Here is a 27,087-nt window from a genome sequence, read left to right on the forward strand (position 1 = left end):
CATCTTGCACATTTTACCTTAAAATGATAAGTGAAAACTGAAAGTGAAAGTCAGTCATGTCTGACTCTTTGCAACTCCCTGGATGACTATACAGTTCATGGAATTCTCCAGGATGGAATGCTGAAGTGGGTAGCCTTTCCCTTCCCCAGGAGATCTTCCCAACCCAGGGATAGAACCCAGGTCTCCTGCATTGCAGGTGGATTCTTTACCAGTTGAGCCACAAGGGAAGCCCAAGAATACTGGAGTGGGTAGCCTCTCATTTCTCCAGTGGATCTTCCTGACCCAGGAATTGAACTGGAGTCTTCTGCATTGCAGGCGGATTCTTTACCAACTGAGCTTTCAGGGAAACCCTTAAAATGTAGTTTGTCAGTTCAGTTCAGTTCATTTCAGTTCAGTCGCTCAGTCGTGTCTGACTCTTTGTGATCCCATGGACTGCTGCACACCAGGCTTCCCTGTCCATCACAAACTCCCAGAGTTTACTCAAACTCATGTCCATTGAGTCGGTGATGCCATCCAACCATTTCATTCTCTGTCATCCCCTTCTCCTCCCACCTTCAATCTTTCCCAGTATCAGGTCTTTTCGAGTCAACTCTTTGCATCATTTGGCTAAAGCATTGAGTTTCAGCTTCAACATTAGTCCTTACAATGAATATTCAGGACTGATCTCCTTTAGGATGGACTGGTTGGATCTCCTTGCAGTCCAAGGGACTCTCAAGAGTCTTCTCCAACACCACAGTTCAAAAGCATCAATTCTTCAGCACTCAGCTTTCTTTATAGTCCAACTCTCACATCCATACATGACTACTGGAAAAACCATAGCTTCGACTAGATGGATCTTTGTTGGCAAAGCAATATCTCTGCTTTTTAATATGTTGTCTAGGTTGTTCATAACTTTTCTTCCAAGGAGTAAGCATCTATTAATTTTATGGCTGCAGTCACCATCTGCAGTGATTTTGGAGCCCTAAAAAATAAAGTCAGCTACTGTTTCCACTGTTTCCCCATATATTTGCCATGAAGTGATGGGACCGCATGCCCTGGTCTTAGTTTTCTGAGTGTTGAGCTTTAAGCCAACTTTTTCACCCTCCTCTTTCACTTTCATCAGGAAGCTCTCTAACAAATAATAAAACAACTTAATAAATCTTATAAAATGTTGCTGCTATTTTTGTCTTAAATATTCTATTATCAAAACTCTCACTGTTTGCAGATAACATGATCCTCTACATAGAAAACCCTAAAGACTCCACCAGAAAATTACTAGAGCTAATCAATGAATATAGTAAAGTTGCAGGATATAAAACCAACACACAGAAACCCCTTGCATTGCTGTAAACTAGCAATGAGAAAACGCAAATAGAAATTAAAGAGACAATTCCATTCACCATTGCAATGAAAAGAATAAAGTACCTAAGAATTTATCTACCTAAAAAAACAAAAGACCTATATATAGAAAACTATAGAATACTGGTGAAAGAAATCAAAGAGGACACAAATAGATGGAGAAATATACTGTGTTCATGGATTGGAAGAATCAGTATAGTGAAAATGAGTATACTACCCAAAGCAATCTATAGATTCAATGCAATCCTTATCAAGCTACCAACGAAATTCTTCAGAGAACTAGAACAAATAATTCCACAATTTGTAAGGAAATACAAAAAACCTCAAATAGCCAAAGCAATCTTGAGAAAGAAGAATGGAACTGGAGGAATCAACCTGCCTGACTTCAGTCTCTACTACAAAGCCACAGTCATCAAGATAGTATGGTACTGGCGCAAAGACAGAAATGTAAATCAGTGGAACAAAATAGAAAGCCCAGAGATAAATCCACACAACTATGACACCTTATCTTCGACAAAGGAGTCAAGAATATACAATGGAGAAAAGACAATCTCTTTCACAAGTGGTGCTGGGAAAACTGGTCAACCACTTGTAAAAGAATGAAACTAGAACACTTTCTAACACCATAAACAAAAATAAACTCAAAATGGATTAAAGATCTAAACATAAGACCAGAAACTATTAAACTCCTAGAGGAAAACATAGGGAAAACACTCTCCAACATAAACCACAGCAGGATCCTCTATGACCCACCTCCCAGAATATCAGAAATAAAAGCAAAAATAAGTAAATGGGACCTAATTAAAATTTAAAGCTTCTGCACAACAAAGGAAACTATAAGCAAGGTGAAAAGACAGCCTTCTGAATAGGAGAAAATAATAGCAAATGAAGAAACAGACAAAGGATTAATCTCAAAAATATACAAGCAACTCCTGAAGCTCAATTCCAGAAAAATAAATGACCCAGTCAAAAACTGGGCCAAAGATCTAAACAAACATTTCTCTAAAGAAGACATACAGATGGCTAACAAACACATAAAAAGATGCTCAGCATCACTCATTATCAGAGAAATGCAAATCAAAACCTCAATGAGGTACCATTACACGCCAGTCAGAATGGCTGCTAACCAAAAGTCTACAAGCAATAAATGCCGGAGAGGGTGTGGAGAAAAGGGAACCTTCTTACACTGTTTGTGGAAATGCAACCTAGTACAGCCACTATGGAGAACAGTGTGGAGATTCCTTAAAAAACTGGAAATAGAACTGCCATATGACCCAGCAATCCCACTCCTGGGCATATATCCCACTCCGAGGATACCAGATCTGAAAGAAACACGTGTACCTCAAGTTCATCACAGCACTGTTTATAATAGCCAAGACATGGAAGCAACCTAGATGTCCATCAGCAGGCGAATGGATAAGGAAGCTGTGGTACATATACACAATGGAATATTACTCAGCCATTAAAAAGAAAACATTTGAATCAGTTCTAATGAGGTGGAGAAACTGGAGCCTATTATACAGACTGAAGTAAGACAGAAAGAAAAACACCAATACAATATACTAACGCATATATACGGAATTTAGAAAGATGGTAACAATAACCCTGTAGGCGAGAAAACAAAAGAGACACAGATATATAGAACAGTATTTTGGACTCTGTGGAAGAGGGCGAGGGTGGGATGATGTGGGAGAATGGCATTGAAACATATAAATTATCATATGTGAAATGAATTGCCAGTCCAGGTTTTATGCATGACACAGGGTGCTCGGGGCTGGTGCACTGGGATGACCCAGAGGGATGGAATGGGGAGGGAGGTGGGGTGGGTGGTTCAGGATGGGGAACACATGTACACCCATGGCAGATTCATGTCGATGTATGGCAAAACCAATACAATATTGTAAAGAAAATAAAGAAATAAATAAAACTGAAAAAAATTCTATTATCTCAAAAATGTGCAATAGTTTTTGTATTGACCCACAGAATTATCATTTAGAGCAGTCTTTATTGCTTTGGGTAGACCCATGTTTTCACATGTTATCATTTTCCTTTAGCTTGAATAACTTACTGTAACATATTTTGTGTAGTTATAGTCTGGTGGTCTCAAATTCTATTATCTTTTTTTATATGAAAACATTTTAACTTTTAATAATTTTTAAAAATATTTTTACTGGTGACTGAGTTCTAGTTTAGAAAATTTTACCACACTACCTTAAAGATATTTTTACATTGGCCTATAGCTAGCATTGCCTCTAATAAACAGCCAGTGATACTTCTTTCTGTCCCCTTTTACATAACATGTCAATATTTCATGGCGCTTCTAGGTATTTCTTTTTGTTTATCACTGGTTTTCCACAATTATATTATCAAGTGTCTGAGGTAGTTTTCCTTATTTTTTATCTTTTAGAGTTTGTTTAGCTTTTTGGCTTGGTTTATAGCCTTCATTAAATTTGGAAAAAAATCCATCCATTATTTACTACTACTTTTCTACTCATCCCTTATGCTGAGGCTCCAAATACACATATTTTTACATGGTTTACTCTTGTTCCAAGTGCCACAGAGTTTCCATTCATGGTTTGTTTCTTGCCTTTTTTTTTTTTTTTTTCTCTGCTTAGTTTGGATAGTCTCTATTGATATGTGTTTAATTTCCCCACCCCCTTTTTTTGTCCTGCCATATCTAATCTCTTTTCATGTTAATCCAGACAGTTTTTCATTACATACATTGATTTTTCAGTTTTAGAAGTTCCATTTGTCTATTTTTTCTAGTTTTTTTCTCTCTGCTTTATTTATTTATTTTTTGCTACATAAAACATATTTATATTAGTGTCTTAAAATATTAGCAGTCAGTTAAATAATTTCTGTAATTTTGGAATCTGTTTTTGGTGACTGCTCTTTTAAAATTTTGCTATGAGTTACATTTTTCTTTTTTAGAAAGCCTTGTAATTTTTTGATTGGATGTTGGGCATTGCTTGGAAGTCCTTTAACAGAAAGAATTCTAGCAATAAATAATCAGAATACAGTCAGATGGCACGGAATTGTACTTGATGAGTCAAACAATGTTTTTCATTGAATTACATTGCATTCTCTTCAAAATATGTTCCTTGGGTGACATTTTTTAAATGTCAAAATTTTTATTTTCGTTTCTCTACTTTAACTTCAAAACTTCTTGTTATCCCACATTTGCTTGTCACATACCCAAATTACACTCCACTTCTACAGCAGTTGCTTTCCTTTTTCCATTTTCTTTGTCATCCATCCATATGTTTTAAAATTGTGTCTGCTTGTCTGAAGTGGGAGACATGGGAAAGGATGGAACAGTTAGATGGCATACAGGAGGGGCAGAGTGCAAAGAAATATGCTAATTACTAATTTAACAATGATTTTCCCCAAATACTTGTGTATTTTACACAGATTGAGGCTTTTGAAACTCAGAACTCTGCAAATTAAGCCTTACTTGATTTCTGCTTACTTCTTACTCCCTTCTCCCTGTCTTTTGGCAGCATGCCATCTTCTTTCAAAATTATAAAGCATTTATGAAAGAAATTGAAGACATGGATAAATGAAAAAGTATTCTGTGTTCATGGACTGGAAGAATCAATATTATTAAAATATCTACACTACTCAAAGTGATCTACAGGCTTTATGCAATCCCCCTCAAAAGTCCAATGGTATTCATTATAGATATAGAAAGTACGGTTCTAAAACACAATCTAAAATATGTATACTTTTTACTTTAAATCTATTCATGATTTTTTTTTGTTTTCTTACCATTATTGACTTTTAGTTTCATTCCACTGTGGTCAGAAAAGATACTTGGAATGATTCAAATTTTCTTGAATTTGTTAGCACTTGTTTGTAACCTAACATGTCATTTATCCTGGAAAATATTCCACGTTCACTTGTGAAAAATACATATTGATTTTCTGTTTGAATGATCTATTAATTATAGAGAGTGGGATATTAAAGTTTTCTACTGTTAACGTATTGCTTCTACTTCTCCCTTAAGAGCTGTCCTTGCTGTCTTGTATATTGAAATGCTATAATGTTGGGTGCATATATAAGTGTAGTTGTTATATCTTCCAGTTGTCCTGTCTCTTGTGACAGTTTTTGACTTAAAGTCTCTTTAGCCTGACTTTGATCTCTTTTAGTTATTATTTGCATGGCATCTCTTTTTCTACCTGTTCACTTTCAGCCTACATGAGTCATGAAATCTAAAGCAAGTCTCTTATACACAGAATGTAGTTGGATCTTGTTTTTAATCCATTCAGATAATCCATCTCTTGATTTGAAAATGTAGTCCATTCACATTTATAATCATATTGAAGGATAAGGACTTACATTGCCATTTATTAATTGTTTTCTTTCTGTTTTATAATTTCTTGCTCCTGCTTTCTTCTGTGTTGCATTTGTGGCTTGATGATTTCTTATAGTGGTATACTTTGATTAATTTCTCTTTTTTGTGTGTATGTACTATACTTTTTAGAAAGAAAGTTATGACCAATCTAGACAGCATATTATAAAGCAGAGACATTACTTTGCCAACAAAGGTGCGTCTAGTCAAGGCTATGGTTTTTCCAGTGGTCATGTATAGATGTGAGAGTTGGACTATAAAGAAAGCTGAGCACCGAAGAATTGATGCTTTTGAACTGTGGTGTTGGAGAAGACTCTTGAGAGTCCCTTGGACTGCAAGGAGATCCAACCAGTCCATCTTAAAGAAGATCAGTCTTGGGTGTTCATTGTAAGGACTGATGTTGAAGCTGAAACTCCAATACTTTGGCCACCTGATGCAAAGAGCTGACTCATTTGAAAAGACGCTGATGCTGGGAAAGATTGAAGGCAGGAGGAGAAGGGGACGAAAGAGGATGAGATGGTTGGATGACACCATTGACTTGATGGACAAGGGTTTGGGTGGACTCTGGGAGTTGGTGATGGACAGGGAGGCCTGGTGTGCTGCGATTCATGGAGTCACAAAGGAGTCGGACACAACTGAGTGACTGAACTGAACTGAACTATACTTTTTATCGTAGTTACCATGGAATTTGTATAAAATATTTTATAACTATAACAGTATATAGCAGAAGTTAAGTACTGTTATGAAAGCAACTTAATTTCAATAGCACGCAGAAACTGAATTTTACTCCTCTCCTACATTTTAAGTGATTGATGTCAGATTTTACTTCTTTCCATATTGTATTTCCAACAGCAGTTTTCTGTAATTATAGTTACTTTTATAATCATAAAAGTAATCTTTTGATTTATATTTACATACTAATGTTAAAAGCAAGCTATGTACCACTATTACAGTATTACAGTATTCTGTATTTCTCTTTAGATTTAACAGTAAAATTTACACTTTCATATATGAAGATACTTTTGTATCATTATTTTATTTATTAATTTAAACTTGAAGAACTCCTTTTAGCACTTTGGAAATGTAGTGATGCTGAAATCCCTCAGATTTTGCTTGTCATTTATATATATATGACACACACACACACACATATATATATAATATATATATTATATATATATGCTTCCCTGGTGGCTCAAATCGTCAAAAAATCTTCCTACAGTGAAGGATACCCAGGTTTGGTCCCTGGGTTAGGAAGATCCCCTGGAGAAGGGATTGTCTACTCACTCTAGTATTCTTGCTTAGAGAATTCCATGGACAGAAGAACCTGGTAGGCTATATATAGTTCATGGGGTCACAAAGAGATGGACATGACTGAACAACTAACACAAACACAAATGTATGTATAACATGTATACATTATATAGCATATACACACACGTATTATATAACCTATATGGTATACATATATTATTGTTATTTTGGTGGTGGTGGTTGGGATTAAACCTGCATCTCCTGCATTGGCAGGCTGATTCTTTACCTCTGAGCAACCTTGGAAGGCCTTTTGTGTGTATATACACACATATGTACACACACACACACACACACATATATATCTAATACTTCCATTTTTAAAGGACAGTTTAGCCATATAAAGTTTTGATGATTGGGTTGACAAGGTTTTTTTTTTTTCCTGTGGTACTTTTAATGTATCATCCTGCTCTCTTGGCCTTCAAGGTTTCTAGTTTTAAAGGATTTTTCTTGGTGACAAGTCACTTCTTTTCTGTTTTCAAAAATTTCTCTTTGTCTTTAAATCTTGGTAATTTAATCATAACATATCTTGGTGTGGACCTCTTTGAGTTCCACCTATTTGAAAACTCATGGACTTCATGAATCAAGATGTTCATTTCCCTCCCTAGATTTGGGAATTTCTCAGTTATTATTTCTTTGAATAAGCTTTCTGCTCCTTTCTTTCTTTTTTCCTATTTGGATTCTCAAATATATATATATATATATATATATATATATATATTGCTTGTGGTATCCCATATGTGCTATGTATTCTGTTCACTGTTTTTTCTTTTTGTTTTTCTAACTTGATAATTTCAAATGGCATGTCTTCAAGCTTGCTGATTCTTTGATTTCCATGATAGAATTTGCTTGATGCTTTCCTTTGGATTTGTAATTCAATTATTGAATCCTTGAGCTCCAGAATTTCTGTTTGGTTCTTTTATTTATGTTTTCCAGTTCTTTCTGAAGCTTCTCATTTTGTTCACGTATAGTTTTCCTGATTGTGTTTACTTGTCTCTCTGTATTCTCTTGTAGGTCACTGAGCTTCAAAACAATGAATTTGAATTTTGTATCAAGCAGTTCATTTATCTCTATTTCTTTAGGATCAGTTTTGGAGTTTATTAGTTTCCTTTGATGGTGTCATGTTTGCTAGATTCTTCATGATCTGGGTAGGCTTGCAATGGTGACTGTGCATTTGAAGGAGCAGACACTTCTTCCAGACTTTATAGACTGGTTTCCACAAGTAAAGATTTACTACCTTGTCCTTGAACTGATAGGACTGCCTCTGGAATCATGGACTAGCAAAGCTGGAGTCAGGTTATGTGGTTGCTCCTGGCGCTGCTTTGGGGTCTATGGTCAGTGGGTATGTAGCAAAGGCATGGATGGGTGTGGTTTCCTCTGGGTTCCTGCATGGTCAGGATTGCCTCTGTACTGTGTTAGAATGGATCTGGACTTAAGTCAAAGGGCTGCTTCATAATTCATACTCAAGTCTGCAACTGGCCATCCTATTACCAGAGTTGCCAACAGGTTGTGCCTCCTTCTGGATGTCTGGGCAGACAGGACTGCCCAGGACCATGGTGGTGCAGGGTTGGAGCACCATTATGAAGCTGCTGGGTCCACAGTTCTGTCTGAAGTTGACAGCCATGTTGCTGGGGACACCCTGTTTCTGTGGGAGAATGAGAGCAGGGGAATCTCCTTTTCTGTCATCTTGGTGTCAAATATGAATACAGAAAAAGTGCAATAACAGAATTAAAATCAGTTAAATATCACCCCTTAGATTTTCTGTGATTCCTGTCTCAGAAGAAAAACCTGTTTGGCAAACTCACAGTCCCATAAACTTCCAATCAGAACTCCCTCTCTCCCAAGTTGATTGACAAATCTTAGGGTTTCAAGAGAGATGGTTAGGACCACATCTCCTCTTCTATGACTCTTTGAGCTTTCTTTTATTTTTTTATTTTTTAAATTTTTTTCCATTTATTTTTATCAGTTGGAGGCTAATTACTTTACAATATTGTAGTGGTTTTTGCCATACATTGACATGAACTTTGAGCTTTCTTTACTCATGTTCTTTCCCACTGAAGTCACCTAAGAAATTCTTGGAATTTCTGCCATTAAAAATTATCATAAAAATATAAAAACCATAAATGCTGATTATTTATAATGCTTATATTTCTCCTCTCAGTCAACCTCCCTACAGGTTGGCATGCACTCTTAGATCCTGCTCCATGATTTTCCTTAACTAAGTCACTTGAGGACTAGCTCCTGGGAGAGAAAACTTCAAAATAATAGCCTCACAAGTCTCAGGGAAGTTTTCTAACTTTGTCTGGAGGACAGATCTCTACTCTGTCATAGTCCATGTCTCTCTGGGGTCGTTCTGTTCTTCATATGTCTACATTCATGTTTGAGTGCAAACACATTATGCAAGTTCCTTGGGCTCCGTAGTCCTGGGCTCCTAAATGTGAAAATCACTTCTCCAATCAATGATAAATTACATGTTCCTGGTATTCAGCCATTTTTGATGATAGGTCTTGGACTCTGTAGTTTCTAGATCTGTAGATAAGGAATTCATATTTCTAACCATTCTCAGAGTACACTTTGTTGGGATACAGTCATCCCAAACTGACCCTGCAAATTCTTCTGAATTTCTCTTCAGATTCTTGTTCATGAAAAGGCAATTCTGAAACCAACTGTCAAATTCTCTCTCCATGCCCCACTCCTGGGAAAGAAAAGCATTCACATCATTGCCTGTGATGTGCTGTTTTCATTTCTCAAGTCAAGATCAAGAACACTCATTGGGTTTGCTTCTTTGTTTCTCTTAGGATTTATGCATCTGACTGATGGAGATGGACCCTGCTCAGGGCGAGTAGAAGTTCATTCTGGAGAAGACTGAACCCCAGTGTCTGATGGAAACTTTACATTCCCCACTGCCCAGGTCATCTGTGCAGAGCTGGGATGTGGCAAGGTTGTGTCTGTCCTGGGACACATACCCTTCAGAGAGTCAGATGGCCGGGTCTGGGCTGAAGAGTTCAGGTGTAAAGGGGAGGAGCCTGAGCTCTGGTTCTGCCCCAGAGTGCCCTGTCCAGGGGGCACTTGTCAACACAGTGGAGCTGCTCAGGTTGTCTGTTCAGGTGAGATGTAGGAAGGCTTATAACTTCTCTGCTTACCTTGTTCAGGTGAGAAATCAGACTTTGTTGAAACCCTGTCTTCTTCTACCAGTGTACACAGAAGTCCGACTCATGACAAACGGCTCCTCTCAGTGTGAAGGGCAGGTGGAGATGAAAATTTCTGGACGATGGAGAGCGCCCTGTGCCTCCCACTGGAGTCTGGCCAATGCCAATGTTGTCTGTTGTCAGCTCGGCTGTGGAATCGCCATCTCCACCCCCAGAGGACCACACTATATGGAAGGAGGTGATCAGATCTCAACAGTCCGATTTCACTGCTTGGGGGCTGAGTCCTTCCTATGGAGTTGTCCTGTGACTGCCCTGGGTGGTCCTGACTGTTCCCATGGCAACATGGCCTCTGTGATCTGCTCAGGTAAGAGAGGGTGAAGGGCTACTGGTACTCAGGATGCTCCTGGAGTGAAATGTCCCCAAGAGAGAGAGTGACAGGAAACTGGCATCAAATGTCAGATATTTCATGATGAAATGTGGGTCTTCTCATTGTTCATTCATTTTCCAAGTCAGGGCAAGAAGTGGTAAGGGGAAATAATGTAATTTTAAGCAACACTATTATTTAAATATAATCATAGAAAACAATGTATAAGCAGTAAGTGTAGGCTTCAGTCATGTACCCAGATCAGCAAAGAGAACATTCCCAGCACCACAGTCGCTGTGGCCTCCCCATAACTGTGTCTCCCTCTTCTCCAGTTAAGACTGCTTACCTAACTTCTACTACCATAGAGTGTTTTGTCATTGTTTGAACTGTATATAAAATTATGCAGTGTGTTATCTTTTGTGTATAACTTTGCATCACCATTATATTTGAGATTCACTCATGATGTTGCTTATAGAAGCATTTTATTCATTTTTATTACTGTAAAGTATGTCTTTAAGATCACACAACCATGAATTGGTCCATTCCACAATTGATAGTAGAGATTTGTGTTGTTTCCTGTTCTTGACTACTACAAATATGATGCTACAACTTACCATGACAATGACTTTGGGTGCAAACATATTATTTGTCTTGTGTGTTTAACCTTTGGTCTTTCATTTTCATTTTTTTAAATGGTATGATGTTCTTTGATGAGCCAAGCTCTTAATCTTAAGAAATTGCAATTTACCAACTTCTTCCTTTACTTTTAACGCTTCTTATATCCTTTCAAAAAAACTTTGTCTACTCCAAGACCATAAAAACATTCTCCAAGAGTATCTCTTATAAGTTTAATTATTTTTCTCTTGCGTAGAATTGTGCAACCCTTCTGCAATTGATGTCTGTGTAAGATAAGATCAAGTTTCATATGACATCAAATTGACTCAAAATTTTTTTCTGAAAAGACTCTCTTCCCCACTGCAGTGCCACCTTCCTTTGTCATAAGAAGAAGAACATATGTTTGAGTCTTTTTTAAGACTCTCTATTCTATTCCATTGTATCATTTGTCTATCTTTGCACCAATACTGCATTTATTAACTATTGTAACTTTATAGTTATAAAGTCTGGATAATTCTAATGCAAAGAGTTACTTTATATTATTAACTCTTCTACCTTTGTTGCTTTTTTGGTCAACTGTGTTGGTCATTCTTGTTCTTTTGTATATTATTTCAATTTTGGAATCAGCTTTTCATTTTTTTTAATGTGTATTTGTTTGATGGTGTTGGGCATTAGTTGCAGCATATGGATCTTCATTAAGTCTTGAGGGATCTTCTGTTATGACACATGGACTGCCTAATTGTGAGGCTCCAGCTGAGACGCTCTGTGGCATGTGGGATCTTAGTTCTTACACCAAGGATTGAATCTGAGTTCTCTGCATTGCATGACTGATTCTCAATCACTGGATCAGGAGAGACATCCCTCAGCTTGTCATTTTTCACCAAAAAAAAAGTGTTGGTTTTTTTTTTTTTTTTGAGATTAGAGTTAATCTACACAGAAATTTGAGGTGATTGATAATGTTGAGTCTTCCAATTCATTGACACTATATACATACATACATACATATATATATGTATACACACATATGTATATATGTACATATATATTTGTGTATATATATATATATATATATATACCTCCATTCAGTTAGGTTTCCAATTTCTCTCAGTGGTTTTGCCCATCTTCTGCTAGGTTTTTCTCCTAGGCATTTATGTTTTTGGTGTTATAAGCATTTCTTTTAGTAGAAGTGTCCTAGGAATGATTTATGTCTGACTTGTTTTTACCTTTTCCTTTTTAAATTTTGATGTAATTTGAGACTTACAGAAAAGCTGTAAGAATAATATCAGAATCCAGAAGACCTTTAGCTGGATTTCCCAATGTTAGCATTCTGCTTTAATTTCTCCCCCACCCCGCCCCCAGTTGACATCTCTATCTCTGCTTCTGTCTTTCGCTCTGTCCCCCTCCCACCACATTTCTACATGAATATGTAAAATATTTCTGAATTAGGTTGCAGACACGATGTCTCTTTACCTCTAAAATGCTCTGAGGGATTTCCTTATGTAACCACACTTCAGTCAAGTCATCAGACCACTTCAGCCCCAGATGACATCTAAGTGCAACCACATGAAAGACTCTAAGACAGAACTGCCAAGTGGGATCTTTCCGAAATTTCTTACCCAGCAAGTCTTAAGCAAAATGAAGTATATATTTTTGCTTAAGTGGCTAAGTTTTACGGGAGAATTTATTATACAGCAATATAACCAGGACACGACTCCCTGGTGGCTCAGTGGTAAAGAACCCTCCTGCCAAGTCAGGAGACATGAGTTCTGCCCCTGGGTTTTGAAGATTCCCTGGAGAAAGAAATGGAAACCCACTCCAATATTCTTGCCTGAGAAATCCCATGGACAGAGGAGCCTGGTGGGCTATAGTGCATGTGATCCCAAAAAGTATCAGACAAGATTGAGTGAATGAACAACAACAACAACAGCAACCAGGACACTTATTATAAGACCTGCATCTCTAAATAGAAGACTATTTGTTCTCTGATCTTCTGTTTACTGTTTCTGCTTTATGCCAAGCTAATGTGCTGAAATGGTCATCCTTTATATCTTAACATCGGCTGTTAAGTTTTTCAGCGCTAGGATTTTTATCTGTCTTTATTTTGTCAATTTCTGTTGTCAATTAATCCCATGAGGCCTTCAATCATGACTATTTAAATTCTCCATCGGATAGCTCTAGTAACTGAATAACTTGGGAAAATCTTTCTAATGTCTTTTTCCTCCTGGTTTTCTATGAGATTTCTTTTATATATGTATTGCTTTTAATAATAAACATTGTAGATGAAAAAGTGGTAGAATTACTTTGGAAAAGACTTTATTTTGCTTTTCCTGTTTATGGACAGATTTACAGACAAAACAGCTTATTTAATTCATTCTTAGTGCAATGGTTGGCTGAAAACAATTGGGGCACTGTCAGAAGCAGAGCTCTCTCTAGAAAAGGTGAACCCTAAATTGATAACCTTACTGTTACATTTCAACACTACATGAACTGTGAGCTTCCAGATGTTCAATCTGGTTTTAGAAAAGGCAGAGGAACCAGAGGTCAAATTGCCAACATCTGCTGGACCATCAAAAAAGCAAAAGAGCTTCCAGAAAAACATCTACTTCTGCTTTATTGACTCCACCAAAGCCTTTGACTGTGTGAATCACAACAAGCTGTGGAAAATTCTTAAAGAGATGGGAATACCAGAACACCTGACCTGCCTCTTGAGAAATCTGTATGCAGGTCAGGAAGTAACAGTTAGAACTGGACATGGAACAACAGACTGGTTCCAAATAGGGAAAGGAGTACGTCAAGGCTGTACACTGTCACTCTGCTTATTTAACTTTTATGCAGAGTACATCATGTGAAATACCAGGCTGGATGAAGCACAAGGTGAAATCAAGATTGCCAGAAGAAATATCAATAACCTCATATATGCAGATGACAGTACCCTTATGGCAGAAAGCGAAGAAGAATTAAAGAGCCTTTTGATGAAAGTGAAAGAAGAGAGTGAAAAAGTTGGCTTAAAACTCAACATTCAGAAAACTAAGATCATGGCATCTGGTCCCATAACTTCATGGCAAATAGATGGGGAAACAGTGGAAACAGTGACAGACTTAATTTTCTTTTTGGGAGTGGGGTGTTCCAAAATCACTGCAGATGGTGACCTCAGCCATGAAATTAAAAGATGCTTGCTCCTTGGAAGAAAAACTTTGACCAATCTAGACAGCATATTGAAAAACAGAGACATTACTTTGCCAACAGAGGTCCATCTACTCAAGGCTATGGTTTTTCCAGTAGTCATGTATAGGTGTGAGAGTTGGACTGTAAAGAAAGCTTGGCACTGAAGAATTCATGCTTTTGAAATGCGGTGTTGGAGAAGACTCTTGAGAGTCTCTTGGATTGTAAGGAGATCCAACCAGTCCATCCTAAAGGAAATTAGTCCTGAATATTCATTGGAAGATTTGATGCTGAAGCTGAAACTCCAATACTTTGGCCAGCTGATGCGAAGAGCTGACTCATTGGAAAAGACCCTGGGAAAGACTGCTGGGAAAGACTGAAGACAGGAGAAAAAGGGGACGACAGAGGATGAGATGGTTGGACGGCATCACTGACTCGATGGACATGAGTCTGAATAAACTCTGGGAGGTGGTGATGGACAGGGAGGCCTGGCTTGCATTCAGTCCATGGGGTCGCAAAGTGTCGGACATGACTGAGCTGAACTGAACTGAACCGTTACATTAACATTGTTTATCTCAGACTTCATCACTAGGTCATTATTTAGCTTAATTCAATTTCCCATTCTTCAACCCACCAACCCTCTAATCGTTGCTGTTTCTACAGGAAAACAGACCCAGGTGCTGCCCCAGTGCAATGGCTCCGTGTCTGAACCAGCAGGCTCTGTGGCCTCAGAGGAGAGCGCCCCCTACTGCTCAGGTGAGGTCCCACAGGACAGAAGTCCTTTCTCATCCCCCAGGTCACCGCCCCATTGTCCCATTTCTCTCTCCTCAGACAGCAGACAGCTCCGCCTGGTGGACGGGGGCGGTCCCTGTGCCGGGAGAGTGGAGATCTTGACCAGGGCTCCTGGGGCACCATCTGTGATGATGGCTGGGACCTGGACGATGCCCGCGTGGTGTGCAGGCAGCTGGGCTGTGGAGGAGCCCTCAATGCCACGGGGTCTGCTCACTTCGGGGCGGGATCAGGGCCCATCTGGCTGGACGACCTGAACTGCACAGGAAATGAGTCTCATGTGTGGAGGTGCCCTTCCCGGGGCTGGGGGCGGCACGACTGCAGACACAAGGAGGACGCGGGGGTCATCTGCTCAGGTCCGTGCTGCACACTGTCCACAGGCTGGGGGAGGGGAGAACCTGGAGCCGTGGAGAACGGGAGTCTGAGTCCTGAGGGAGATACACTGAAAGGATCAGAGAAAGAGGCTTCCTCACATGGAGCCTGTCTTTCCAGCAGACGTGAAGACTAGGCGTTTTTACTTCCTCCTGCAGCAGGTGACGTTCTAGTCCTTTCTTCTCAGCAGTTTCCTGGCAGAGCCATTTCTTAGAATTTCCAGTTGAAAGTCGGATTCACCTTCCCTTACATATGGGACAAAAATCTTAAGTCCATGGTACTAGTTTCTGTTTGCTTCTGTGACAAATTACCACCTAGTGGCTTAAAACAACATATATTTATTGCCTTAAAGTTCTGTAGGTTCAAGGTTCAATAGGATCTCCCTGAGCTTGAATCAATGTTTCAGCAGGGCTACATCACATCTGAGGCTCTGGCGAAGAATCCCATTTTTTATATCAGGTTTCTTTTCAAACCATCTGCATTCCTTGGCTCACAAACCCCCTTCATCCATCATCAGACCAGCAATGCTGCACCTCTCTAACCATTATCCAGAGTCACAGCTCCCTGGAGCCAGAGCCAAGAAAGAGTGCTTCTATAGGTCTGGCCAAAAGGTTCCTTCTTTTTTTCCTGTAAGATGGTCTAGTAACAGTTAGTTTTCTTTCACTTCATTTGAAACAATTTTTTTAGACTATTTTGTGGCAGCTATCATAGCAGCATGCATCTTTTCTTTAAAAAAATCAAAATTGGTGAATTTTTGTGTAGCCATTTTAATATTGAAAATGGAAGAAAAAAGCAACATTTTTGGCATATCATGCTCTATCATTTCAAGAAAGGATAGAAATGCAACTGAAATGCAAAAAAAATTTGTGGAGTGTATGGAAGTGTGGTGACTGATCAAACTCATCAAAAGTGGTTTATGAAGTTTTGTGTTGGAGATTTCTCACTGGACGGTACTGCACAGTAGGGTAGACCAGTTGAAGTTGATAGCAATCAAATTGAAATATTACTTGAAGACAATCAATGTTAAACAATGCAGGAGATAGCCAACATATTCAAAATATCCAAATCAAGCATCGATAGTCATTTGTACCAGCTTGGTTATATTATTTTCTTTGATGTTTGAATTTCACATAAGTGAAAAAACCATCATGATAGTATTTCTACATGGGATTTTCTACTTAAACATAATGAAAACATTTTGCTTTTAAAACAGATTGTGATGGGTGATGAAAAGTGGATAGTGCACAATAATGTGGAATGGAAGAGATTGTGGGGCAAGTGAAATGAACTACCCCCAACCACATCAAAGGCAGTCTTCCTCCAAAGAAGGTGATGTTGTGTATGTGGTGGTATTGGAAAGGAGTCCTCTATTAAGAGAGTACCTTCCAGAAAACTGAATGATAATTCCAACAAGTACTGTTCCCCATTAGACCAAATGAAAGCAGCACTTAATGAAAACCATTCAGAATTGATCCAGAGAAAATGCATAATCTTCCATCAGGATAATGCAAGACCACATACGTCTTTGTAGGTCAGGCAAAAACTGCCACAGTTTGGCTAGTTCTGATTAATCAGCTGTATTTACCGGACATTGAAGTTTCAGCTTTCCATTTATTTAGAGCTTCACAAAATTCTCTTAGTGGAAAAAAGTTTAAATTTCCTGGAAGACTATAAAACACACTTGGAATAGTTCTTTGCTTAAAAAGATAAAAGTTTTGGGAAGAGGGAAATATGAAGTTGGCTGAAAATGGCAGAAGGTAGTGTAACAAAATGATGAATATGCTGTTCAATCAAGTTCTTGGTGAACATGAAAAATATCTTTTATTTTGACTTAAAAACCAAAAGAACTTTCTGGCCAACCCAGTAAGAATGTGATTAGACTGGGTTCACCTAGTTAATCCACAATAGTCCATCTTAATATCACCATCTCACGATTCTTACCTTAATCACATCTGTGAAATTCCTTTCGCCAGGTAAGGAACATATTCATGGTTTCAGGGATTTGCATGAGATGTCTGCAGGTTTATTATTCTGCCACCTCCCCAATAGCATATCATATCCCTTTCACACTCTTAAAGGTTTGGTCAGGAAGCAGAATTCAGTGCCTCCCACTACCCTGCACAGGTGCCCAGGTTGCTCTTCCTCTCTGTTCACATTCACTACATCATGGTGGTAGAAAGGTTTAAAAAGACAGGCACAAATGGAAATTCAGGTAAAAGGGAGACAGCTTTCAGTATTATCACCTAATGGGTATCTCCTCAGCTGGTTCAGGGATGAATGGCCACTATTTCTGGGAGAGAGGAAAACCCAGGGTACTGAGTGAAGTTCTCACCAGTCTTGATTCATCCCTTTTGATCTTAGCATTCCTGGCCCTCAGAATGGTGAGTGAGGACCACCAGTGTGCTGGGTGGCTGGAAGTTTTCTACAATGGAACCTGGGGCAGTGTCTGCCGAAGCCACATGGACAATGTCACTGTGTCCATGATCTGCAGACAGCTTGGCTGTGGGGACAGTGGAAATTTCAACTCTTCTGTTTCTATTAGAGAAGGTTCTAGATCCAGGTGGGTAGATGGAATCCTCTGGCAGTGTCCTTCTGACCCTTGGATTTACAGTTCATGCTCTCCAAAGGAGGAAGCCTACATCTCATGTGTAGGTGAATTACTGTCTGTTTCTGTGTCTGTCTTAAACCCATAAAATGTATATAGTGAGATTTTATATTTTCATATTTAAGTCATGAATTTAACATAGGTCCACAAAATGAAGTTAAGACCAGTTCAGTTCAGTTGTTCAGTTTTGTCCGACTCTTTGTGACCCCATGGACTGCAGCACACCAGGCCTCCCTGTCCATCACCAACTCCCGGGGCCTACTCAAACTCATGTCCAAAACATTGGTAATGCCATCCAACCATCTCATCCTCTGTTGTCCCCTTCTCCTCTTGCCTTCAATCTTTCCCAGCATCAGGGTCTTTTCCAATGAGTCAGTTCTTCACATCAGCTGGCCAAAGTATTGGAGTTTCAGTGTCAGCATCAGTCCTTACAATGAATATTCAGGACTCATTTCCTTTAGGATGGACTAGTTGGATCTGCTTGCAGTCCAAGGGACTCTTCAAGAGTCTTCTCCAACACCACAGTTCAAAATCATCAATTCTTCAGTGCTCAGCTTTCTTTACAGTCCAACTCTCACACCTATACATGACTACTGGAAAAACCATAGCCTTGACTAGATGGACCTTTGTTGGCAAAGTAATGTCTCTGCTTTTTAATATGCTGTCTATGTTGGTCATAGCTTTGCTTCCAAGGAGCAAGCATCTTTTAATTTCATGGCTGAGGTCACCATCTGCAGTGATTTTGGAGCCCTGAAAAATAGTCTGTCACTGTTTCCTTCGTTTCCCCATGTATTTGTCATGAAGTGATGGGACCGCATGCCATGAGCTTAGTTTCCTGAATGTCAAGCTTTAAGCCAAATTCTCTCTTTCCTCTTTCACTTTCATCAAGAGGCTCTTCAGTTCTTCACTTTCTGCCATAAGGTTGGTGTCATCTGCATATCTGCTGTTATTGATATTTCTCCTGGAGATCTTGATTCCAGCTTGTGCTTCATCCAGCCCAGCATTTCTCATGATGAAATCTGCATATAAGTTAAATAGGCAGGGTGACAATATACAGCCTTGATGTACCCCTTTCCCTATTTGGAACCAGTCTGTTCTATATCCAGTTCTAACTGTTGCTTCCTGGCCTGCATACAGATTTCTCAAGAGGCAGGTCAGGTGTTCTGGTATTCCCATCTCTTTAAGAATTTTCCTCAGTTTGGTGTCATACACACAGTCAAAGGCTTTGGTGGAGTCAATAAAGCAGAAGCAGATGTTTTTCTGGAACTCTCTTGCTTTTTTGATTGTCCAGCAGATGTTGGCAATTTGACCTCTGGATCCTCTGCCTTTTCTCAATCCAGCTTGAACTTTTGAAAGTTCAGAGTTCATGTACTGTTGACGCCTGGCTTGAAGAATTTTGAGCATTAGTTTGCTAGCTTGTGAGATGAGTGTAATTGTGTGGTAGTTTGAGCATTCTTTGGCATTGCCTTTCTTTGGGATTGGAATGAAAACTGACCTTTTCCAGTCCTGTGACCACTGCTGAGTTTTCCATATTTGCTGACATATTGAGTGCAGCATCATCTTTCAGGATTTGAAATAGCTCAACTGAAATTCCATCACCTCCACTAGCTTTGCTTGTAGTGATGCTTCCTAAGGCCCACTTGACTTCGCATTCCAGGATGTCTGGCTCTAGGTTGGTGATCACACCACTGTGACTATCTGGCTCATGAAGATCTCTGTTGTATATTTCTTCTGTGTATTCTTCCCACCTCTTCTTAATATCTTCTGCTTCGTTTAGTTCCATACCACTTCTGTCCTTGATTATGCTCATCCTTTCATGAAATGTTTCTTTAGTGTCTCTAATTTTCTTGACGAGATCTCTAGTCATTCCCATTCTGTTGTTTTCCTCTATTTCTTTGCAGGGATCACTGAGGAAGGCTTTCTTATCTCTCCTTGCTATTCTTTGGAACTCTGCATTCAAATGGGTATATCTTTCCTTTTCCGTTTGACTTTAACTTTTCTTCTTTTTTCAGCTATTTATAAGACCTCCTCAGACAACCATTTTGCCTTTTTGCATTTCTTTTTCTTGGGGATGGTCTTGATCACTGCCTCCTGTACAGTATAACAAACCTCCATCCATAGTTCTTCAAGCACTCTGTCTATCAGATGTAATCCCTTGAATCTATTTGTCACTTCCATTGTATAATCATAAGGGATTTGATTTAGGTCATACCTGAATTGTCTAGTGGTTTTCCCTACAGAGACTGAGCCAGAACTCTGTCACAGTGTCTCCTGTGGAGGTGAGGGTCACCAGTGGCCTGCTGCAGGGCCTCTGGGTGCAGCTGACCTGGGTATGGCATAAGCCCTCTTGGAGGAGGTTGCCATTAACCCTACCATGGAACCACCAGAAATTGCACAGGAGTGGGGAAACAGACTCCTGGAGGGCACAAACAAAACCTTGTGTGTACCAGGACCCAGGAGAAAGGAGCAGTGACCCTACAAGAAACTGACCCAGACATGCCCATGAGTGTCCAGGAGTCTCTGGTGGAGGCATGGGCAAGCGGTGGCCTGGTTTGGGTCGGAGGCACTGAGTGCAGCAGTGGGTGCATGGACCTTCTGAAGGAGGTCACCACTATCCTCATCACCTCCACCATAGTTTGGCCTCAGGCCAAGCAACAGGGAGGGAATGCAGCCTCACCCATCAACAGAAAATTGGATTAAAGATTTACTGAACATGGCCCCACCCATCAGAATAAGACCCAGTTCCCCTCAGTCAATCTCTCCCATCAGGAAGCTTCCATAAGCCTCTTATCCCTATCCATCAGAGGGCAGACAGAACAAAAAACACAACCACAGAAAACTAACCAAACTGATCACATGGACCACAGCCTTGTCTAGCTCAATGAAACTATGAGCCATGCCATGTAGGGCCACCCAAGCCAGACGGGTCATGGTGGAGAGTTCTGACAAGACGTGGTCCACTGGAGAAGGGAACGGCAAACCACTTCAGTATTCTTGCCTTGAGAACCCCATGAACAGTATGAAAAGGCAAAAAAGTATGATACTAAAAGATGAACTCCCCAGGTTGGTAGGTGCCCAATATGCTACTGGAGAAGAGTGGAGAACTAACTCCAGAAAGAATGAACAGACAGAGCCAAAGCAAAAACAACACCCAGTTGTGTATGTGATGGGTGATGGAAGTAAAATCTGATGCTGTAAAGAGCAATATTGCATAAAAACCTGGAATATTAGGTCCATAAATCAAGGCAAATTGGAAGTGGTCAAACAGGAGATGGCAAGAGTGAACATTGACATTTTAGGAATCAGTGAACTAAAATGGACTGGAATGGGTGAATTTAACTCAGAAGTTAACATGGAGTTGATTTAACCCACATGTTCTAACACTATTTTTTAAAATTTGTAGTTGACATATAATCACGTAACAGTATTAGTATTAGTTTCAGTTGTGCAACATAATGCTTATGTATTTGTACATACTGGAAAATGATGACTATCCTATGTTTATTTTTGGCTGTGCTGCATCTTCCATGCTCTGTACAGTCTTTCTCTAGTTGCGTTGAGCAGGGTCTGGTCCCTCGTTGTGCTCTGCAGGCTTCTCTTGTGGTGGAGCACTGGCTCCAGGGCGCGAGGGCTTCAGGAGTGGCTGCACACAGGCTCAGTAGTTCTGGGCCGAGGGCTCCAGAGCACAGGCTTAGTAACTGTGGCCCACAGTCTTAGTTGCCCTGTGGCATGTGGGATCTTCCTGGGCCAGAGATAGAACCAGTGTCCTCTGCATTGCAAGGTGGATTCTTAACCACTGGAGCACTAGGGAACCCTTTACTTTTTTCTTGTGATGAGAACTTGTAAGGTTCTTTGTTACCAACTTTCTCATATAAGATACAGCATTAACCCAGGTGACACTACTGGTAAAGAATCCCCTTGCCAATGCAGGAGACATAAGAGATGTGGGTTCCCTCCCTGGGTTGTGACGATCTCCTGGAGAAGGAAATGGCAACTCACTCCAGTATTCTTGCCTGGGAAATCCCATGGATAGAGAAGCTTCTCAGGCTACAGTCCATAGGGTCACAGACGGGCAAGACTGAGCACACACACGCACACATTAACTGTACTCCCTATACTGTACATTACATCCTCATGACATTCATTTTAGTGCTGGAAGTTTGTGCCTTTTGACTACCTTCATCCATTTTGCCCACACTGACCCACCTTTGACAACCACCAAACTGTTCTCTGCATCTCTGAACCCTTTTTAAAAAAAGCTATTTTAAGATTCCACATATAAATGAGGCTATATGATATTTTTCTTTATCTGTCTGGTTTAGCTCACTTAGCAGAATGCCTTCAAAGTACATTCATGTTGTTGCAAATGATGAGAATTTCTTCTTTTTTTGGTGGCTGTGTGTGTGTGTGTATAAAGAAAATGTTATACATACATATATATATATATATTCTTTATCCATTTATCCATCACTGAAGGCTTACATTGTCTGGCTATTGTAAATAATTCTGCAGTGAACATTGGGTTGCACATATATTTTCAAGTTAGTGTTTTCATTTTCTTCAGATAAATACCCAAAAGGAAAACTGCTAAATCATACAGCAGTTCTGTTTTTAATTTTTCAGGAACTTCAAAACTGTTTTCCATGGGGATACATCAATTTACACTCCCTGCAACTGTGTATAAACTTTTTCTTCTCTCCACATTATTACAGCTCTTGTTCTTTCTTGTTTTTTTTTTTTTTTTTTTTGATAAAAGCAATTCTGTGAGGTGATATCTTATTGAGGTTTTGATTTGCATTGACCTGGTGACTAGTCATATTGTGCACCTTTTCATGTACCTGTTGACCAGATGTATGTTTACTGTGGAAAAAAAAATGTCTATTCAAGTCCTCTGCCCATTTTGAAATCAGACTTTTTTTCTCTGTTATTGAGTTGTATGAGTTCTTTAAATATTAACAGTTTGGATATTAACTCTTATCAAGTACATATAATTTGTTAATATTTTCTCTAATTCCACAGATTGTCTTTTCATTCTGTGTATCATTTCCTTTGTTGTGCAGAAGATTTTAAGTTTTATGTAGTTTCACTTGGTTATATTTGCTCTTGTTGCCTTTGTTTTTGGCATCAAATCCAAAACATCATCACAAAGACTGAAGTCAAGGACATTTTTTCCCTTACTTTTTCTTCTAGGATTTTTATGGCTTCAGGACTTATGATTAAGTCTTTAATCCATTTTGAGTTGACTTTTGTGAGTGGTGTATGATAGTGGTGACTTTGTGTCTTTTCAATGTGGCTGTCCAACTTTCCTAACACCATTTATTGAAGAGACTGTCATTTCCCCATTGTATATTCTTGGAGCCTTTGTCAAAAGCTAATTGACTGTATATATTTGGGTTTATTTCTGGGCTGTCTGTTCTGTTCTGTTGATGTCTATGTCCCTTTTTATACCAATACCATACTGTTTTGATTACTATAACTTTGTAATTTAGTTTGAAATCAGGATGCATGACACCTCCAGCATTGTTCTTCTTTCTCAAGATTGATTTTGATATTCAGGGTCTTTTATGGTTCCATAGAAACTTTAGGATTGTTTATTCCATATGTGTGAAAATTTCTACCTGAATTTTGTTAAGGATTACAGTGACTCTGTCAATTTCTTTGTGTAGCATGAGCATTTTAACAATATAAGGTCTTTCAACCCATGACCACAGATTATCTCTTCATTTATTTGTGTCTTCTTTAATATCTTTCATCAGTGTCCTATAGCTTTCACTGTTCAAGATTTTCACCTCCTTTGTTAAATTTATCCCTAAGTATTTTATTGGTCTTGTACAATTGCCTATGTGTCATAGTGAATAATAGATAAGAGTAGCTTTAGAATCTATTTAATAATTTTCCTTTAACATTATGTAGGTGAAATTTTGAATATAAATTAATTCTGTGCTTATGGACAAATTAATTTTGTTGTTTTTGTTTAGTCATTAAGTTGTGTTCAACTCTTTTCCACCCCATGGACTGTAGCCTGCCAGGCTCTTCTATCCATGGGATTTCCCAGGCAAGAATACTGGAGTGGGTTGCCATTTCCTTCTCCAGGGGATCTTCCTGACCCAGGGATCAAAACTGCATCTCCTGCATTTCTAGCAGATTCCTTACCACTGAGCCACTGGGGAAACCCAACAATGCCTACCTAATAGCAATGCTGTGTGGTAAATTAAACTTATTTTTAATATGCACTATTTATTATCATAAACCATTACCTTTAATTTATATTTGCTTTACTATTAATATTTCACTGATTAACATGAAGCTAAAGGACTTCTGTTTCCCTGAATTTTATTCATCTACACACTGATTCAATAAATATTTATTAAGCAACTATCATGGTATTTAGAAAAGGTTCTCCATATACATACTTGTTGAATCTTGTTGAATGCTGCTGCTGCAGGTCACTTCAGTCATTGTCTGACTCTGTGTGACCCCATAGATGGCAGCCCACCAGGCTCCCCTGTCCCTGGGATTCTCCAGGCAAGAACACTGGAGTGGGTTGCCATTTCCTTCTCCAGTGCATGAAAGTGAAAAGTGAAAGTGAAGTCGCTCAGTCATCTCTGACTCCTAGAGACCCCATGGACTGCAGCCCACCAGGTGCCTCTGTCCATGGGATTTTCCAGGCAAGAGTACTGGAATGAGTTGCCAGTGCCTTCTCCCTTGTGGAATGAGTGCATACAATATGTAGGTACTGTCTTAATAGCAGAAATACAGGGCAAATAAAATATGCAAAGTCCTTCCTCCAGTGAAACTTTAATTCAGGTAGGGGTGTGTGTGTGAGTGTGTGTGTGTGTGTGTGTGTGTGTACATATTTGGAGATGTCTGTATATCTGTTTCTATATTTGTTATTAGATGCAGGTAGTTATAAACAAGTACATATTTAAAGTTATTTTAGAAGACTCTATGATAGCTTTCATTACAATTTTTATTTTTCTCTAGAATGTTTAAAATTTTCTTATTTATCAGTCAGTTCAGTCACTCAGTTTTGTCTGACTCTTTGTGACCCCATGGACTACAGAATGCCAGGTTTCCCTGTCCATCACCAACTCCCAGAGCTTGCTCAAACTTACGTCTATTGAGTCAGTGATACCATCCAACCATCTAATCCTGTCATCCCCTTCTCCTCCTGCCTTCAGTCTTTCTCAGCATCAGGGTCTTTTCCAGTGAGTCAGTTCTTCCCATCACGCGGTCAAAGTGTTGGAGTTTCAGCTTCAGCATCAGTCCTTCCAATGAATATTCAAGACTGATTTCCTTTAGGATTGACTGGTTGGATCTCCTTGCAATCCAAGGGACTCTCAAGAGTCTTCTCCAACACCACAGTTCAAAAGCATCAGTTCTTCGGTGCTCAGCTTTCTTTATAGTCCAACTCTCACATCCATACACGACTACTGGAAAAACCATGGCTTTGACTAGACAGACCTTTGTCTGGCTTCCCTGTTGGCTCAGTGTTAAAGAACGTACCTGCCAGTGCAGGAGATACCCAGTTCATCAATGGGTTGGGAAGATCCCCTGGAGAAGGAAATGGCAACCTACTCCTGTATTCTTGCCTGGGAAATTCCACGGACAGAGAAGCCTGGCAAACTATTCTCCATGTGGTCAGAGGAGAATCAGACATGACTTGGTAACTCAACAACAACAATGCAGAACTCTACAAATCAGAAGATCAATACCGATAGACTTGGGTAACAACATCTGTCTCACACTACTCAGTAGAGTGATATTTCCTATTTTGGCCCATTTTCAACCTTATTATTCTCATTGCTGCTATCAGAAACCAGACCCAGGAGCTTGCCCAAATGCAAAAACTCCATGTCTCAACCAGCAGGCTCTGCAGCCTCAGAGGCGACTCAGGACCCAAGACTCTTCTCATCCCCACCGTCCCATCCCACTCCCCGCGCCTGCGTCAACACCTCATTGTCACATTTCTCTCCCCTCAGGCAGCAAACAGCTCCGCCTGGTGGACGGGGGCGGTCCCTGCGCGGGGAGAGTGGAGATCCTTGACCAGGGCTCCTGGGGCACCATCTGTGATGACGGCTGGGACCTGGACGATGCCCGCGTGGTGTGCAGGCAGCTGGGCTGTGGAGGAGCCCTCGATGCCTTGAAATTTGCTCAATTAGGTCAAGGATCAGGGCCCATCTGGCTGGATGAACTGAACTGCGGAAGAAATGAGTCCCACCTGTGGAGGTGCCCTTCCTGGGGCTGGGGGCGGCACGACTGTGGGCATGCAGAGGATGCTGGGGTCCTCTGCTCAGGTACGGTCAGTGCATTGTCCATGGGCTGAGAAAGTAGAAAGTTCCAAGGAAGTTGGTGTCTGGTCACCTGGCGATAGAAGATGACTGAGTTAGAGAGGTCTAAGACATCTACCCATCCTCCCTGAGGGCACAGTTATCTCTGAGTGATGGGCTTCAACTACTATCCTCTTGTCAGTCTCTGATATTTCTTCTCCAGTAATCTTACCTGACGGAGTTCAATTTATTATTCCCAATTAAAATTAATTTTCATGATTTTTTATATAATTTTTGGAAGAGTGAAATACTCGCAAATCACCACCCCCACCCCTTTGCACAGTGAACCCATAGGAAGGAGCGACAAGAATGAGGGTGCACCTCTCTGGGTGGAGTTGTTTCGGTAGTTACCCTATGACATGCTATTTTGCACTAGGTCAGTAGGAGTGGAGGCACAGGGGATATCATTAAACAAATCATAAAGAAATTTATGGATTTATGCCAAATTTCAAGTCTCATTTGCAAATTTAAATGTAAATATTCATAGCCATTTGGCTAGTAGAACCAGAGAACTGTGGATGAAATGCTCTGAGTCATAGCTTCTCCTTCTGTTGTTATTAGGAAAGATTCTTTGTCTATGTTTTCTTTTTAAACATCTGCATAAGCCAAAACTTTGAAAGAACACTTAGCTATGTGTTGTGCACTGACACAGCAATGGTGGAGGCAAAGAAATATTGATTCTGTGTTTTATAGTAAGAGAT

At 39.7% G+C, this 27,087-nt stretch overlaps 1 pseudogene; it reads left to right on the plus strand.

Moving 5' to 3' along the window:
- The window catches only part of LOC122679860, a 51,555-nt pseudogene that overhangs the window by 8,829 nt on the left and 15,639 nt on the right, over positions 1-27,087 (plus strand).

Source organism: Cervus elaphus, chromosome 22, assembly GCF_910594005.1.
Source record: "Cervus elaphus chromosome 22, mCerEla1.1, whole genome shotgun sequence".
In the NCBI taxonomy this organism is placed as follows: Eukaryota; Metazoa; Chordata; class Mammalia; order Artiodactyla; family Cervidae; genus Cervus; species Cervus elaphus.